The 17,823-nt window shown below is 40.9% G+C and overlaps 1 long non-coding RNA gene across 7 annotated transcripts in view; it reads left to right on the top strand.

Annotated features, from left to right (window-relative positions):
- Positions 1-17,823, top strand: part of LOC111765414 (uncharacterized) — a 72,418-nt gene that overhangs the window by 8,519 nt on the left and 46,076 nt on the right. For 5 of the 7 annotated variants that reach the window (XR_011647965.1, XR_011647964.1, XR_011647960.1 and 2 more), the window contains one exon: positions 3,712-3,852. This is a non-coding gene — a long non-coding RNA (uncharacterized lncRNA). Of the gene's footprint in view, positions 1-3,711; positions 3,853-7,044; positions 7,104-8,328; positions 8,463-17,823 lie in introns of all 7 variants that reach the window. The other 2 variants (XR_011647966.1, XR_011647961.1) reach the window with 1 other exon arrangement.

Below are 17,823 nucleotides of genomic sequence, written 5' to 3'. Positions count from 1 at the left end.
GATAAATTTTAGTATATTCATGTAATGATACAACATAGCCATTAAAAATAAAAATAGTCTTGTAGGTGAATATTTGGCTTGGAAAAATGTATATTGTATACTAGTTGAAAAAAATCTACAAAAGCAATAGTATAGGTTAATCTAATTTTTGTAAAAAAAAAAAATCATGTTTGTACATGAAATTGGTTGGAAACAACATGCCCCAAGTGTTAAACTTTCTGGGGATCTGGATGAATTTTACTTTCTATCCTTATGTATTCCGGATTTTTTTTTATATTGTATATTTGTGACTTTCTAAGTCAAAGAAACATTAAAACTTTTTTGAAATTTATCAACATGAACAGAAGTAGAGTAAATGAGATGGTGAAGGGTCTGCATGCTGTCCTGTGAATAACCTGGAGCAGTTTAGTTTGGAAATGTGCTGGGTGAGGCCAGGGAAGGGAGTGGTAGAAATAAGATCACTGCCTTCCGAGAAAGGCCCTAAGTACTAAACTCCTGCCCTCTATTCTTGGCTCTTCAGTACAGGCATTCCACATGTCAGGGTTTACATTTACCGATTGTTTGCCAGTCAGGCCCTTTATACATTCCTTTCCCATCTTTGCCCATCTGGGCTTTAATAAGCTAAAATAATTGCTAGTGACATCAGCTGCTTGTGGGTGTACAGATCTTGTTTTAGTAATGGTTGCTTTAGTTTTTTTCAATAGAGATGGCTGAAACCTAATCAAGACTCCTGTTAGAGAAAAAATGGTACTCACTGGAACACGGAGACTGAGGATTGCAGACAGGCAGGAGTTTATTGGGAAGTTCTCCCAAAGGAGGTGGTCTGAAGATGAGACTTCAGCCTGCTTCTGGAAGGTGCAGATGTGAATTTGTATAGTACATCAATAGGTGGGAAAACCTTAGTTCCAGGGGGAGGGGGTTAGACTCTGAGTACAGCCTCTGGTTAATAAGGAAGGGGTTGTAAAGGTGGCAGTAGAGGGCTAGGAGGTAGGTATTGGAGTGCAGGGCTCTGGAGGGGATGGGTCCTTATCTGCTCCATTCCCACTGTGATAAGGCTTATCTATCCTTGGGGGGAAATAAGCTGTTCTCCCCTAGCTTGTAGGCAGCTTTGCTCAATTGATTGGAATCGAGTCACAGCCTTATGACTTCTTAATCATTGCAAAGCTTGTAAGGGGGAAGCTCTAACAACTCCTAAATATACCTGCACCACTCCCACCCCCCCAGCCCCCCATGGTCACTAGTAGGTTAGAGGACAGAGGCTCTATTGCTAGTGGTGGGTGAAACAGTTAAAAATGAGCTCTGGAAACTAATTGCTCCTTGGGAGTTGAGGGCTGCCTGCATTTCATTGAGTAACAGGAAACCTAGCAGCACTAGCTTGTGCTGCCAGCCTGTGATATCTTAACAGTAATAGCCTGGGACTTGGGCCATCAAGAAAAGCCAGTTATCTGGGTTGCTTTTCATGCTAAGCAGCTAGAGTGTAGGAATCTTACAGGAAATAACCTGCTGCCTTATAAAGAAGGGGTCCTATCACCATCCCAGGGTCCACAAAATGAAGGAATATAATATGGATTGGAGTGGACTTGCTGGTATTCTATTACAGAACTGTTGTGACTTTAGCAATGGAAGAAATAGTATCATTGTTGTGGAAACGGTGGCCACAGGAATTGCTTAGGGCAGGGAGAGGAAGAAGTGTGATTGGTGCATTTTCAGGACTTGGAGTTGTCCTGAATGATATTGCAGGGACAGATGCAGGACCTTGTTTATCTTGCCATAACCCACTGGATGGACTGCAGGAGAGTGTGAACTATGATGTAAGCTATGGTCCATATCCTGTGGCAGTACTCCAGGGTGTATTCACCAAATGTAACAAATGTGCCTTACTGATGAAAGGGGATGTTGATGTGGAAGGAGCAGGAGTGGGGGTGGGGAGTGGGGTATATGGGAACCTCTTATGTTTTTTAATGTAATGTTTCGTGTGATCTATTTATCTTTTAAAAATACATAATAAAGAATTAAGGGGAAAAAGAAAGGAAGGAGTCCTTTGGGCTCTTCGGCTTGTCCTGTATGGTTTCACATTTCAGAGTCCCCTTTCCCCTAGTGGTTGAGTCTTGGGCACAGGGGACTACCCACTGACCTACCTAGCTTCTTGTGATTGTTTTGATAACCTGGGAGACTAGATAAAAGAACAGATGTATTTGACTCGTTTTCACATAAGAGTCCTGGAAGAAAGGACAGACTCATTCTAAGTAGAAGTATCTCTGGTGGGAATTCAGATTGTAAATGACAGGACTTGGTTCAGAAGCCAGGATTTTGTTTCCTTTCCTCATCCGTGTGAACCAAATGTCATCTGATGTCTAGATGGAGGTTTCATTCACTTGGGGGTGGAGGGGCTGTTTGGTCAGCAGTATGGAACATAGGGTCATAAACTTCTAAGCATGGAAGGCCTCTAAGTGATCAAGTTTATCTCCTATTGAAAGAAAGGAATATTGGATATTGCAGTCCAAAGAGGGGAAGGACTGAGTTGTAACATTTTGATATAGTCACTTGGTGCCTCTGTACCCAAGTTGTCTCATTTAAAATGGAAGCAAGAATCCTTATACATTATTGGGAAGCAGACTTGGCCTAGTGGATAGGGCATCCGTCTGCCACATGGGAGGTCCGCGGTTCAAACCCCGGGCCTCCTCGACCCATGTGCAGCTGGCCCACTTGCAGTGCTGATGTGTGCAAGTAGTGCTCTGCCATGCAGGGATGCCCTCCCCCCCCCCCCCCCCCCCCCGCATAGGGGAGCCCCATGCACAAGGAGTGCGCCCCGTAAGAAGAGCTGCCCAGCGAGAAAGAAAGTGCAGCCTGCCCAGCTGATGGAGAGCTGACACAGCAAGATGATGCAATGAAAAGAAACACATTACCATGCTGCTGACAATAGAAGCAGACAAAAAGAACATGCAGCAAATGGACACAGAGAACAGACAACTGGGGCGGGGAGCGGGGAAGGGGAGAGAAATAAATTTTTTAAAAAACCCTCATATATTACTAATTATACATTGTAGATTATACAACAGCCTTTGACAGATGAATGTAATTGTGATACTAATGCTTTTGCTTAGAACGACAGAAATATGAGGTCCATGGTATGGGCTGAGACTTAACTGAGGTGGTAGTGGTGTAGAAGTCGGGAGAGGTTCAATTATTTGCGTATAGAAAGGCCAGGACTCAGGAATAATTTGGGGAAAGAAAAAGGATTTATTTACAACTGACCTGGCTCAGAGCTTCTCATTCAAAATCCGAACCCCAAACAAGATTTTTGAGTTCTTTTTATACAGAGGAAAGAGCCAAATGGTTCTTTTTGTTTCAGTGCTCAATAAGCTTGAATTAACGTATATCATCCACATCCTAGGTAAGCTTTTAGCATGGACTTCTTATATTCTAGATAAGCGTTTGGCACATTTGGTTTGCATTTTCCCTGAATACTTAAAGTTTATAGAGTTTGCATTGCTAAACTTTATCCAGGACTGGAGTTGTTGTCATGGTTACAAGGGCAGGGCTGCAGTTCTCACTGTCTCAAATGCACAGCTCAGGACACACACAGCTCAGGTTATCCATGAAGAGATGAACAGCTCCCCAGACCCATAGTCTATATCAGTATAAGTAAAATTGAAGCTATATCTCAAACCCTAAGTGTTTCGTTTTAAATTAGTTTCTTTTATTCTACAGGTGATATCAAATACAGTCAGAAACCATGCAACTGCTGAAGAGGTATACTGAGCCCTGCCTGCCCCAGTGAGGTAACTAGAGAATTGGGAGAGACTCAAATCAGTATCCTGCATATGGTCATCAAACCAGTGTGAAGTCTTGGTAAGTGACAGTATATTTGGTGAGCTTTCTCAGCTAATGGGAAAGTACAGGGAAAGTAGTCTTAATAGACACTGGGCAATTATGTGGTGTTTTTCCATTATGGTTTGAAAAAAAGGTCTTAAATTATTCAGGCTGTGCTAGAGATTAACTAGTTTAACCTCTTTTCCCATTCTTGCATTTTCACCGATGGGGAAATTGAATATCTTGCCCAAGATTATAAGTAATTGGTATAGAAAATGGATTTGAATCCAAGCCAGTAACGTGTCTTCTACCCAGTGCTTCCTCTAGATTCTCTCCAAATCCAGAGAGGCCACATGAGGTGGAAGAGTTTTTATTCTATTTTGAAAAATTTTTATAAAAAGCATCTGAGATTGTGCTTGCCTGATGATGAAAATTTCCATGGTATAAACTTTTATTTATAAAATCACCTGAGGTGCTTGATAAATAATACAGAACCCTTGGCAGTCAAACCTTATCATTGGTCAAGAGCAACATTAAGACTAGCCTGTTACACTGAGGCTTCCTGCTTCCTGCTCATTGAGTTTACCAAAGAAACAATGAATAGCCGTTGCCATGGACATCCTTGTGAGGGAGTTGGGAAGCCTTGCTAAATAGTCAATGGTTTTGGAGAGATTCCTCAGCACAGAAAGGAAAAGAAAGTATTCTTTTTTGTTTGTTTTGTTTTGTTGTTGGTACTAGGAATTGAACCTGGGACCTTGTACGTGGGAAGCAGGTGCTCAACCACTGAGCTATACCAGCTCCCTGGGAAAGTATTCTTGATATATCATTTACAATTAAGTACTTAACTAATTGCCAAGGACTATTCTAGATAACAAAGTCCTGATTTCATGGAACTTTCATTCTTGTGAGAATAGACAAAGGAATAAATAAACCAGTAAATGTATAATGTGTCATAAGTGTTATGTCAGGCATTTTTCCATTATATGGAAAATTTCATTAAGAATGGTTGGGATAATCCTTGGGGCTTCCTGGCTGGTCATGTAGCCATCTCTCTTCCTGGTGTCTGCTCTTCTGGTTTCCACTGACTTCCAACTTCTCCCTGTGGCCTTTTCCCCCCCCTTCCTATTTCTTCTCTTTACAAAACCTTCAGTAACCTGGATTAAGGCTCACTCAGCTTCAGTTGGCCACAGCTTAACTAAAATGAACATCTTCTAGAGGTCTCATTTGCAATGGGTTCACAGCCACAGGAATGCAAATAAAGTTTAAGCAAGTCTATATTGTGGTATCAAGTTCAGTGTACTGAGGCAGGCTAGGAAATTAGGGATAATAGATGGATCTGGAACCTGGCAGGAGGCCCACATATCCACGGGTACCCCACAAGATGGCTACTGGAAGAACCTTGTGAGAAACTCCATTCGGAACAGAATTTCCTCAGGAAGCCAGGAGAAGCCCTGGATATTCTCTGAGGGCCTTATCATTGGGCCCTCCTGGGGGATTGATGGGTGGGATAACCAGTCAGAACAGTAAACAGCTGAGATTCCTCCCCTGGTTTTAGCAAAGGGGTAGATAATTAATGGTTTAAAAAGCAAGTATAAAGGCAAAACCAAAACCGGTCCGTTCTTGCTTTTTCGCCCCTGCCTTTAATAGCATGCAAGTAAACTTGGGCATTTATAATCTGTAATGGGGAATTGTAGTCTATAAATCAGCCCTCTTTTTAGACCCTTTCCTCTCTACCTGGGACCCATAATCTGTTATTTTCCCCCACTTCTCTTCTCCATTCCTTAATAAATTACTGGCCTAACTTAAAAAAAAAAAAAAGGTTGGATTAGACTAAATAACATTTTGTGTTTCTCTGCCCTTCCTATTCTCTCTTATTACTTGCCACTTCTCTTTGAATGATTTTGATCAAATTTTTTCCCTTTATTGGGCCTCAATTTTTAATCCATAGCATGAGGGTTTTGTGTAAGTCTTCTAAAGACCCTTCCATCTTTGACCTTTTCAGGATCTCTCAGTGCAACAGAGGTTGGCCAGAAGCTGAGTGTGAGAAGGGTCATAGATAATGAAAACAATCTTAACAATCTTTTTCCTCTTAGTGATCCCTCACTAGGCTGAATTGCAAAGGATGTTTTTGAACAGTGTTTTAAAGAGGTCACTAGATCTTCCATGTGAGTGAACTTGCACCAGAAGAGGGAGGCTCTCAGCTTAATGTAATGGTGATTAAGGTAAATAGGGGAGGAAAGGCTGACTTTGCCCTGACTTTTGTGAGAGAGGACCTTAGTAATGTCATTTCCAAAGCGCAAGTGAAAAATTACTTCATTGCTGTCTAGCTTTCTGGGCCAGTAATTTCAAAGCCTCCAGTTTATTCTAAAATATTTCCTTCTCAAGCCAATTCGGATAGGTTATATTCTTACCCAGTCTGTGTTTACCCATGCTGGGACCAGAAAAATGGAAATAGTTCTCACATAAACTGGATAACATAAATTGTGCATCACAGGTAATGCCAACACAACAGTAATTGTACCCCCCTTGAGGCAAGAGTGTTCTTTCATACCAGACTTGTTAAAGGTTTTTCTCCATCACATATAGAGTTACATAAATCTTGGCAAAAGCCAGTCCATTGCAGAGGCACATTGTTTTAACAGCAGCCAACTTTATGGTACTTAGAATTTATATGAGGCAACATCTATAAAATGGCCTTTCTTAAGGGATCTGTGCAATGCCACCTCTACCTTAAGTCAGTAGCACCTCCATCCAGAGCCAGTCCATGATAACCAGACCATAGTCTCTGTCATTCTTCATGGAAGTAATAAGGGTCAATTTTTTTTCTATGGGGATGGTCTTGAGAATGCCGTAATATCCTTGGGATTGCTCTGGTGCAATTAGGTAATCCCTACTGACAGAAATCAAGTAGATAAGCCAGTTCAGGGAACCTGAATGATAGAGAAGTTGGCTTTTCCCTAAGAAGAAGTAACAAGGGGGTTATATGTCTGGAGTAGTCATTGATACAAAGGGAATCCCTGCGTTTCTTTTCCTCCACCACTACTTATTTTAAACAGACATCATGTGTAAGGAAATGAATTTAGTGTGTTGTTAAAAAAATAAAAAGTTCCTCTGTAATTCAGTTTATATGAGCCAAAATGGATTTGAATAATCTGGCTTTTGCTTTCTTTCCCTTGGTTTTCCCCTATTCTTTTCTTCTGTAAGAGCAGATCTATTGCTTTTTCTTAATAGTAATTCTGAGAAGTTGGACTTGTTCGCATTTTATACGTAATAAAACCAAGGAACATAAGGTGAGTAACCATTGTAACAAACGGAGTCAGTGGTGGCGTTATGTGTTGCATTCCAAAGATCTTAACCACCTCGCTGTATTTGTAGCACTAGAATGTGACAAGCACATTCTAAGGTGTTGGAACTTAATTGCCTCCTTCTGGGGTCCTTGTCACTTTTTATTAAGGTCCATTCCTTTTTTTTTTTAAGATTTATTTATTTTATTTCTCTTCCCTGCCCCCCCTGCCCCAGTTGTCTGTTCTCTGTGTCTATCTGCTGCATGTTCTTCTTTGTCCACTTCTGTTGTTGTCAGTGGCACGGGAATCTGTGTTTCTTTTTGTTGCGTCATCTTGCTGTGTCAGCTCTCTGTGTGTGCAGCGCCATTCCTGGGCAGGCTGCACTTTCTTTTGCGCTTGGTGGCTCTCCTTATGGGGTGCACTCCTTGCGCTTGGGGCTCCCCTACGTGGGGACACCCCTGCGTGGCAGGGCACTCCTTGCGCGCATCAGCACGGCACATGGGCCAACTGCACATGGGTCAAGGAGGCCCGGGGTTTGAACCGCAGACCTCCCATGTGGTAGATGGATGCCCTAACCACTGGGCCAAGTCCGCTTCCCTGAGGTCCATTCTTAAGGGGAGGTTCAGATATGAAAGAAGAGGCCACAGGTGATAGGAGTGATATGTATGTCCTTCTGACTTTTAATTTTTTTCTTGTCTTCATTTTTTTTTAATATTACATTCAACAAATAAGAGGTCCCTATATACCCTGCACCCCCCTCACCCCACTCCTCCCCCCATAGCAACAATCTTGCCCGTCATCATGAGACATTCATTGCATTTGGTGACTACGTCTCTGAGCACCGCTGCCGCTCGTGGTCAGTGGTCCACATCATAGCCCACACTCTCCCATGTTCCACTCAGTGGGCTGTGGGAGGACATACAATATCCGGTAACTGTCCCTGCAGCACCACCCAGGACAACTCCAAGTCCCGAAAATGCCTCCACATCTCATCTCTTCCTCCCATTCCCCAACCCCAGCAGCCACCATGGCCACTTTCTCCACACCAATGGCACATTTTCTTCGATTACTAATCACAGTAGTTCATGAATAGAATATCAGTAAGTCCACTCTAATCCATATTCTGTTCCTTCATCCTGTGGACCTTGGAATGGTTGTGTCCACTTCACATCTATATCCAGAGGGGGTTTAGATTCCACATGGATGCTGGATGCAATCCTCCTGCTTTCAGTTGTAGGCACTCTTGGCTTCATGGTGTGGTGCTTGACTGTGAATGCCCCGGCCAGCGGTGCAAGGAATGGGGGCTCGTGGCTGCGTGGAGAAGAATGGTGAGACAGGAGACGCGAGGAATGACAGCGAGACAGGGTGAGGATCAAGCTGCAAAATTTTATTGCCAGAACAAAGCATATATACTCTTGGGAAGGGGAGGAGTGGTGGGTGAGGAGGAGGAGGCTAGGGATTGGCTGTCGCTGTTGCTAGGGTAGGTGGCAGGGTTTAGGGATTGGTGGCTGCTATTGCTGGGGTGGAAGGCAGACTTCAGGTTCACGCCTTGCACCTGTGTACTGCCTTATCAGCCTGGGCAGTGGCGGAACGGAGAACAAAGGAGTGGGGAGGAAGAAGAATAAGGAAGTGGGCTCCGCTCTGGTGGCCATGCTGCTGGCATTGCTGAACTCAGTGTATACTCGTATTGACTGCTCCCAACAGTTGACCTTCTTCAACTCTCTTTTAGCTGAGTGGGGTAAGTCCAACAAACCAGAGTGTAGGAGCTGAAGATTGTTGAGGCTCAGGGCCTGGCTATCTTATGGTCAGTCCAGAGATTCAGATCCCCTGGGTATATATTAAACCCCAGCACCAACTACAATTCTGATCAAAGTAACAGGAGAGGCTTGTGAAAAAAGATCACATCTGAGTCCAGCTGCATCGCAGAGAAACACAAACTCCAAAGAAGGACCAAATGACATGGCACTGAACTCCCATCTGCCATGACCATAGAACCTGTGGGTCTCTAGCCCTCAGAAGAACCAATACCCGGGGTTTTATCTACTTTATCTATCTCTAGGACTCTACTGAGGTGTGCATAAGGGCCACCCCTCTGATAACCTCCTGGCTCTTTTTGGAGACTCAGCCATATAAACTCCTTTGTCCTTTCCATTTCCCCCTTGATTCAGGTCAAAAAGCATTTTTAACTCTTGTTATTATATGTAGACTGAGATATTCTGCTGGTCCAAGTTGACCCTTTTATTCAAGGTCATTTTCTAGTTACATCATCAGCTGGTACTTGGTAGTAATACCTTGGCACCAGGGAGGCTCATCTCCGGGAGTCATGTCCCATGCTGAGGGGAAGGCAATGCATTTACATGCTGAGTTTGGCTTCGAGACTGGCCACATTTGAGCAACATGGAGGCTCTCAGGAGGTAACTGTTAAGTACCCTGCAGCTCTGGGCCTTGTTCTTATTTCAGGTGCACAGGCTCACAAGCATAGTCATTAGTATCAAGGGCTCATTATTGGACCTTCCTTCTTTTTCGGTCTTTGCCGTTGCATTTGGGGGATTGTTGCTGTTCCTTTAAGGACTACGATAGAGCTCCCCTGGCTAGGAACTCAGCACTCCCCCGGTTGTTGTTATTAATTGTAGCCACTATGAAAATATCCAAACATTTTCATGTACCCTGGATATATGCCCTGTAGAAGTCCTTGCTAACTATGTGTCCCCTGTCAATAACATCCCACACCAGTATTCCTCCACTGCAGTTGTTGAACCTCTCTGTGATCCAAAACTTCCTGAAAAGTGATGCCCAATATATTGTCAGGTTCCATTAATAGTAAAATGGAATATAGCGATGAGTTTGAAGGTTAGATATAGAATAAATATTAATTTGGAAAAATTACGGTAAAAATAAATTGGGGTATCAAAAAATTAAAAAATTAAAAAGCTTTGTTTTTGATGTTTTATCTTCCATCACTGCATTAAGTGTTGCCCAGTATGCAAATTGGCAAGGCAACTACTTCCGTCTTTTCCTCAGTGTCTACGTCCTACCTTTTTCCTTTTTCTTTTTACTAATTATTAAGCTTATCTTCACAAGAGTTTTAGATCACAGTAATTCATATATACAATATACAGTACTCCCACATGTCCAACATAAAACCTTTTCCCTTCCACAGCAATAATCTTTTTTACATATTCATACTATATTTACTGAAACTGATGTACAGATATTGAGACAATAGCTTTCAAACAAGGTAGCATTTGTGATTACATTGTTTTATATTTTAGACTATACAATTTTCTAAATTTTTAGTTATCTTATGTTTTACAGTATGATTTACATTTTAGCCTATTGGCCCCTATATATTTTTGGTGTAATTTTACATGTCTTATATCCATCCTTGCGTACTCTTTGTGTAACACTTCTATTGCCCACACATTTACATTGGTTCCATCTATTCAATACCTCTTTCCCCCTCCCCTTAGGGACCACAGTGACTGTCAATCTTCATTGTTTGAAGGGCCATGTTCAGAGATACTTGCAACAGTGTTGAGGGCTTGACATGTTCAACTGCCCTAATGCCTTGGGAGCCACCATTTCTCTTGAGAGATACAGTTCCCTCTATTTGAGGGCATCAGTTCCCCAGGATGTGGGTATACCTTCACTCTGATTATATGGGTCTCTATCTAATGATATAACCCATTATGGCAAAATGAGCATTCACATATTCCCTAGGAGCCTGTCCTGCGTCAGATTATCCCCTTTAAGCATCTTAAACAGGTAACTTTCCTTATATTTTTGAAAAGGTTTTCTCAGCATTATACTCTCAACCAAGTACCTGACAATCTCCCTCCTCCCAATTTCTTGGACAATATTACCCATCCTCCCATCCCTAGCCCCCCTCAGTCCCTTAAAGTCCCACCCAAAGGTTAACCCTATTCCATTTTATCCCTCCCTTGTACAAATACTTACCTCCAGCTTATCATAGATTTCACCCATGTAGGTGTCAGCTTACGTCCTTCCTCTACCCCCCAGTTTCCTGTAAGCCTATCATCTAGTCTCTAGGTCTCTGAGGCAGGTTGGTTTACTTATTTACAGGATAGAGCTGTCCAGGGCAGGGAGAAATACGAGTAAACACACTGTAGTTTGAAAGGAATACTGAATCTTTGTACTTTGAGATAAGTTCTTTAATTTATGAGTCTCGTTAATGTGTAGTTACACTGCTTGTTATTTCTATAGTTTGAGTATATATAATGCCACATGTAGAAAATAAAGTTGTTTAAGGAGTCATTACTTGCAGACCAGACCCCCTGATCTCAGCTTGTTCTTTTTATAAGTCTTTTCATCTTGCTCAGTTTAATTTGGGCTCCAAGAATATTTATTTACATATATAACTGCATATTTAATTTTTAACAATTTGAATAGAGCTTTTTAAAGAATTTTCACTTTTTAATTTTATAACACTTTTAAACACCTTTTATTCAACTTATAACATTTTAAATGAACTTAACTATTACTTTAATTTTTCTTTTAGGGTAAAAGAACAAATTTACAGTTAGTTTGAAATAAAAAACTACTTTTTAGGATTTTATTTCTAGAATATTGTTCTTTTAAAAGAGATAAGACCCTTCTTCAAACACTGAGGAAATGAGGTTAAAGCACAAGAAGCTATTTTTATAAAACAGACTTTCTTTGTATATTGATTATTCAGGAAACTTTTACTAAAAGACACTAATGACTTGAGAGACTTTGAGAAAGAACAGTTTTAACTTTGCATCAGTACACTGTTTGATACTAAACCTTTTAAAACTTTATAGACAGACCCATCAAATCTTACTCAAATTTAATCATAAGAATTTCTCTTCTACAAAGTTCTATAGTCTTTCATTCAGGTTTTGTCCCACACTCTACTCTTTCCAATAATTAATCATTTTATCTTAGGACAAAATCATCTCCTTTTTCCTTAACAATAAAAACACATTCCATATATCCCACATACTAAGTTACCAGGCAAACTTTCTACAACATATAATTGCCATTAATACTAAACAAGTTTGTTAAAATAATGAACTTTTCTTTACTTTAAATAATTAGTAGCATGTAATACCAGTCTTTTAGAAGCAAGTTGGCAGGGGAGGCTAGGCCACCAACAAGTTTTCCTGTTATAAAATTACTTTTTATCAGTAGTGTTATCAAGTCAGGTTTTGTTTAATAAAGACTTTTTGGAATTAACCATTTAAATACTTTAATTTAAACAATGCTTCCTTAAACTGTTTTATAATTATTTATAATTTTAAGACAAATTTTATTTTCACAGAACACATTCCCTTACTTAAAAAGTTACCACAATACCTTCTACAACTTGCCACATGCATCTGAGTTCCAAGAGTTCATGAAAATCAGCCATGCTATTTTAGGACAAAACATATCCTTCCCGAAAAATTTCAGTCCGCATTCCCACAAGCTTTTAACCTTTAATATTCATTTAGGTTTTACATTCTTCATTTTATCCTGTGAAGAAAAATATTCATTTCAATTTAGACAGGAACTATTTTTTAATGAAATAACAAAGTAATTTTGTTAAAACTTACAATTTTTTGTTATTGTAGAAATCCCATTAACATTCAAGCTTATGTATTAATATAAGCGCTTATTTTATATTTGGCCATTTGAATAGAGCTCTTTTTTAAAAAAAATTATTTATTAATTTTTATTACCATCCAGAGGTATCAAAATATACAGTGACATTGAATAAAGAGACAAACACAAAACAATTACAACACATTAGCAGAAACATACAGTTTACAGTTGACTCATAATTTTTCACAAATTACACAGAACAGAAATACAAAAACAATTAAAGACAGATGGAAAGACAAACCAGACAACCTGAACCGAGGTCAAGGGTGACGTCTCACTCTGACCGGTGGGTGGGATCTATTTGCTGCATTCAGCAGATCCATTTCCCACATTCCACAGACTCTGTAGAGGTTTTCCAGAAAACAGACTCACCTAGGGATGTCCCCTTTGCTGATTCTGGGCCCAGGAATTCCTGACGCTCTCCAGATAGAATTTAGGTGGAGACAAGTTTCAGGGCCGGGTCGCGTCCAGGGCGGAGGAACGTGTCTCCGAGGCCTTCCCCTAGACTACCGGTTCGTCCCCAGAATGTACCCGTCTCCCTGAGTCTGAGGAGATCAACCCCACTGGAGCGGGAGATGTTGATCAGTCTCACTGGGGCCTCCAAATGTTATAGATTAGCAATATTGACCAGACTCAGACTTTGAATAAAGTTCCAATTGAGCGCTTTATTAGCTGCGTGGCGACTGTCTCATCCTACGCAGAGGAGAGAGCAGCCCCTTCTGACGTTTAAGGATGACTGCGTTGATTGGACTGTCCTTTAATTCCCTCCCACGTAGTCCTTCACTATGTATGTATTGTTGTTTCTCATCTCACCTTTTATTACTGTCTTCTTCCCCTCCATGATGTTTTTGCTGGACAATTTCTATGAGGTTATACTTTTTTCCATACCAAACAAAGGAATCGAGTAGAAGTCACAACTGAAAATCCAGTTATCTTACAGAATATTAATTCAGGTGCTGTTGCATTTGAGGGTCTGGAGTAGCCTGCTATGCAGATCCCAGTGTCCCAGTTGGAATCCCCCACAAACATTACTTTCAGGTAGCAGATACTACTGATGAAATTACTTTCTTTTCATAACAAGTAGAAAACAACAAGAATACCTATTAATCCACTAGTGCTTCTGCAAATTTTATTGCTGACAAGGTATGGATGTCCAGATTGTTAGTAGAACAGCACTATGCAAACTGTGGCTCATGCAGTGGCTGCTTATTTTATAAAGTTTTATTAGCACACAGGCTTATTCCTGATGATTCATGTATTGTCTGTCACTGCTTTTGCACTACAATGGCAGAGTTGAATGGTTGTGACAGAATATGTATGGCCTACAGAACCTACAGTATTTACTATCTGGCCCTTTACAGATGGAATTTGCTAACTCCTGTCATAGGTCAAATATATTATCTCTATAAATCCCCCTTCCTCCATTTTCTTTTCTGTGGGACTTGCATCTGTGGCTGATCATAGAATATATGAAATCTTATGTAATTGGTTTGGATCTATAAATTTCTCCCCACTCAAGTCTAAGCTCACCAAGAAAGCAAATTCCCAGATTTGGCTATATCTACAGAAAGAACTACTTTTTATGTGCCTCATTATAGTTAACAATTTATCCTATATGGTTTCCACATTCTTTTTTTCCTTTTCTGTGATATCAATTTAAAATTCAGCCTTTCATGCTTATCCAAAACCTTGCTGCTCATTTCCTAATTATGGCTTTAACCTAATTTTGATACTTCTCCCCCTTCTATTTTTTCTGCATATTTCTGTGGATATTTTTACTTTTCTGGATAAAAGTCTACCTTGGAAGGTTAATTTTCTGAAGTTCTCCATTGGGGAAATATTTTCTTGACTTTTTTTTTTTTCCTTAAACATCTTATTTTTAAAATAATTTTAAATTTAGAGGACACCTGCATAAATAATACAAATCCATACAGAGAACTCCACCATTCCCTCTCAATACACAGATTCAGCAATTTTAACATTGTGCCACATTTGCCATGTCATTCTATTATCCATCTATCCATACGTTACATCTATCCATATATCTTTTTTTTTAAAGATTTATTTCTCCCCCCTCCCCCTTGTTTGCATTTGCTTTGTCTGTTTATTGTGTGCTGGTCTTCTCTTTCTAGGAGACACTGGGAACCAAACCTGGGACCTCCTGTGTGGGAGAGAGGTGTCTAACGCTTGAGCCACCTCTGCTCCCTCTATTGTGTATATAATATTCCTTGAACACATAATACTTTCATGTGCATTTCCTAAGAACAATGATACATAGTTAATGTAGCCACCTTAAGTATAATTATCAAGTTTAAGAAATTTAACATTGGGACTTCCGGCAAGATGGTGGCTGAGTGAGCTTGCCTTGCCGTCTCTCCTGGGAAGAGGCAGCTGGGCACCGCTGGAGGTTCTCCGGGACCAGGCTTTTTCAGGATTTTTTCAGGGCAGGAAGTGTCTGGACATCGATTTGGTGGGAAGGTAACGGAAAGGACTGGTCTATAAGATATAAATTGGGACTTTTCAGGAGGGGGAGGCAAGATGGCGGCTGAGTGAACTTCCCGGTTACTAGCTCCTGGGGGGAATTGGCTGGGAGGCGTCGGAGACTCTTTGGGACCGGCTGTTTCGGGAGTTTTCCTGGTCCGGACGTGTCTGGACATCGATTTGGAGGGAAGGTAACAGAGAGGATCCATCTGTGAAATATACACGGAGATCCCAGCTACGTGTGGAGGATTCCCTCCTTGGGTAGGTGGAGCCGAGACAGCTAGCACCGCGCGGAGCCCCAGCGGGCGGCGGCCAGGGTAGCTGGGTCCGGCCGAGCCCGGCTGAGCCGCGGCGGGCGGAGGGGAGGAGCCCGGCTGAGCTCAACCGAGCCCAGCCGCGCCACGCCGGGTGGCGAGCGGGAGAGCCGAGCCGCGCTGCGCCGCGCCGGGCGGCGGGCGGGAAAGCCGGGCCCGGCTGAGCCCAGCCGAGCCCAGCCGAGCCTGGCTGCGGGGTTTCTGTTCTTTGGTTTTTTGTTTTTGTTTTTTTATTTTTTATTTTTTAATTTTTTTTTTTTTTGTTGTTGTTGTTCTTTTTTTTTTTTTTTTTAACCCTCTCTTTCTTGTCCCCAATATTCTTCTTATACTATTTTACCTTAACAATACAATAGGTCCTACAGGAAATACCTCACATTTGCTGGGTTTCCTCACCCTCCACTGCCTCATTTCTCTGTGAATAGATTTAGCCTATCTACACTATCCCCTTTCCCCTACAACTTGATATCCTCCACCATCTGCTATCTCTCCTATATTCCATCTCCCTTTCTTTGACCCACAAAGTGTCTAACTCTTAATTTCTAATACCTTTGTTTAGTTTTCCATCTGGTATTCGTCCCTGAAACTATTACCTTTCTTTTCTCTTTCCCTCTCTCACGAAAACAATAGCCTCTTAGTACGTACCACATTCCTCCCATATTCAGTCGTCTACCTCATTATAGGTACTATAACTCTACACAATTTACATGATCTAACCTCCATCCTCCCAGAACTCATATTGTTGCTTTGTAAACATATATCACCAATACTACTTCACACTTTCTCCTTCCTTACACAATTGACTTTCCCCAGCACTAATACTTTCCTTTAAAGTGAGCTTAACTAGCAATAAGAAATTGGAATAAGAAGAACAAAGTGACAAAGAGAAGATATAACACTCACGCAAAAACAACAGCTAATTAATCTCCAAGACTAGACAAAGAAGCTAAGGAACTGATTAAACCCGTCAAAGAAAAAATGTTGACAGGACAGCAACAAAAATCTACAAACCAAACCAGTAATCAGGAAAACATGGCTGAATCCAATCAACAAACTGAAAATCAGGAAGGGGGGCAGGACTTCGCACAAGCAATGAAAGATCTCAGAACATTTATCACCGACAAATTTGATGAAGTAATGAAAGAGGTTAACAGCGTGAAGACAACACTTGGAGGGGAAATTGCAGACATGCGCAAAAAAATAACAGATATGATGGAAATGAACACCACAATTCAAGAAATCAAAAATACACTTGCAGCAAATATCAGCAGACTAGAAGAGGCAGAGCAGAGAATTAGTGATGTGGAAGACAGTGCATTGGAAATCAAACAGATAGTAGAAGTGGTCAATAAAAAGGTAGAAAAAATCCAGATAGGACTTAGGGACCTGAATGATAACGCAAAACGCTCAAACATACGTATTATAGGCATTCCAGAAGGAGAAGAGAAGGGAAAGGGGTCAGAAGGAGTGTTGCAGGAAATAATGAATGAAAACTTCCCAAATCTACTGAAAGAGACAGATGTACATATCCAAGAAGCACAGCGCACTCCACTGGTCATAAACCCCAACAGGCCCACCCCAAGACATATACTTGTCAAATTATCCAATGGTCAAGACAAAGAAAAAATTCTAAAAGCAGCAAGAGAAAAGAAAACCATCACATACAAGGGAAACTCCATAAGATTAAGTGCTGATTTCTCATCTGAAACGATGGAGGCAAGAAGGCAGTGGTATGATATAGTCAAGGTACTAAAGGAAAAAAATCTCCAACCAAGAATACTCTATCCAGCTAAACTAGCATTCAAAAATGATGGAGAGTTCAAAATATTCACAGATAAACAGAAACTGAAAGAGTATATCAACAAGAAACCTCCCCTTCAAGAAATTCTTAAGGGAATTCTGCAGGAAGAAAGGAAAAAACAGGACAATCAGAGATGGAGGAGAGTGTAAAAGCAACAAGAAAGACAAAAATAGAAGGGGAAAATAAAATAATACAAACAAAATATAACAAACACAAATCCAACCAAAATATGGCTACCATAAATAACTCTCTAAACGTAATAACACTGAATGTCAACGGATTAAACTCACCTATCAAAAGATTCAGACTGGGACACTGGATAAGGAAATACGACCCATCTATATGCTGCCTACAAGAGACACATCTTAGACCCAGAGACTCATGGAGGTTGAAAGTGAATGGCTGGAAAACAATCATACAAGCAAACAACAACCAAAAAAAGGCAGGAGTAGCTATATTAATATCAGACAAAATAGACTTTAAATGCGAAACAATTGTGAGAGACAAA

Source organism: Dasypus novemcinctus, chromosome X (assembly GCF_030445035.2).
Source record: "Dasypus novemcinctus isolate mDasNov1 chromosome X, mDasNov1.1.hap2, whole genome shotgun sequence".
In the NCBI taxonomy this organism is placed as follows: Eukaryota; Metazoa; Chordata; class Mammalia; order Cingulata; family Dasypodidae; genus Dasypus; species Dasypus novemcinctus.
The sequence above is the reverse complement of the archived record's forward strand: the minus strand, read 5'-3'. Positions and strand labels throughout refer to the sequence as shown.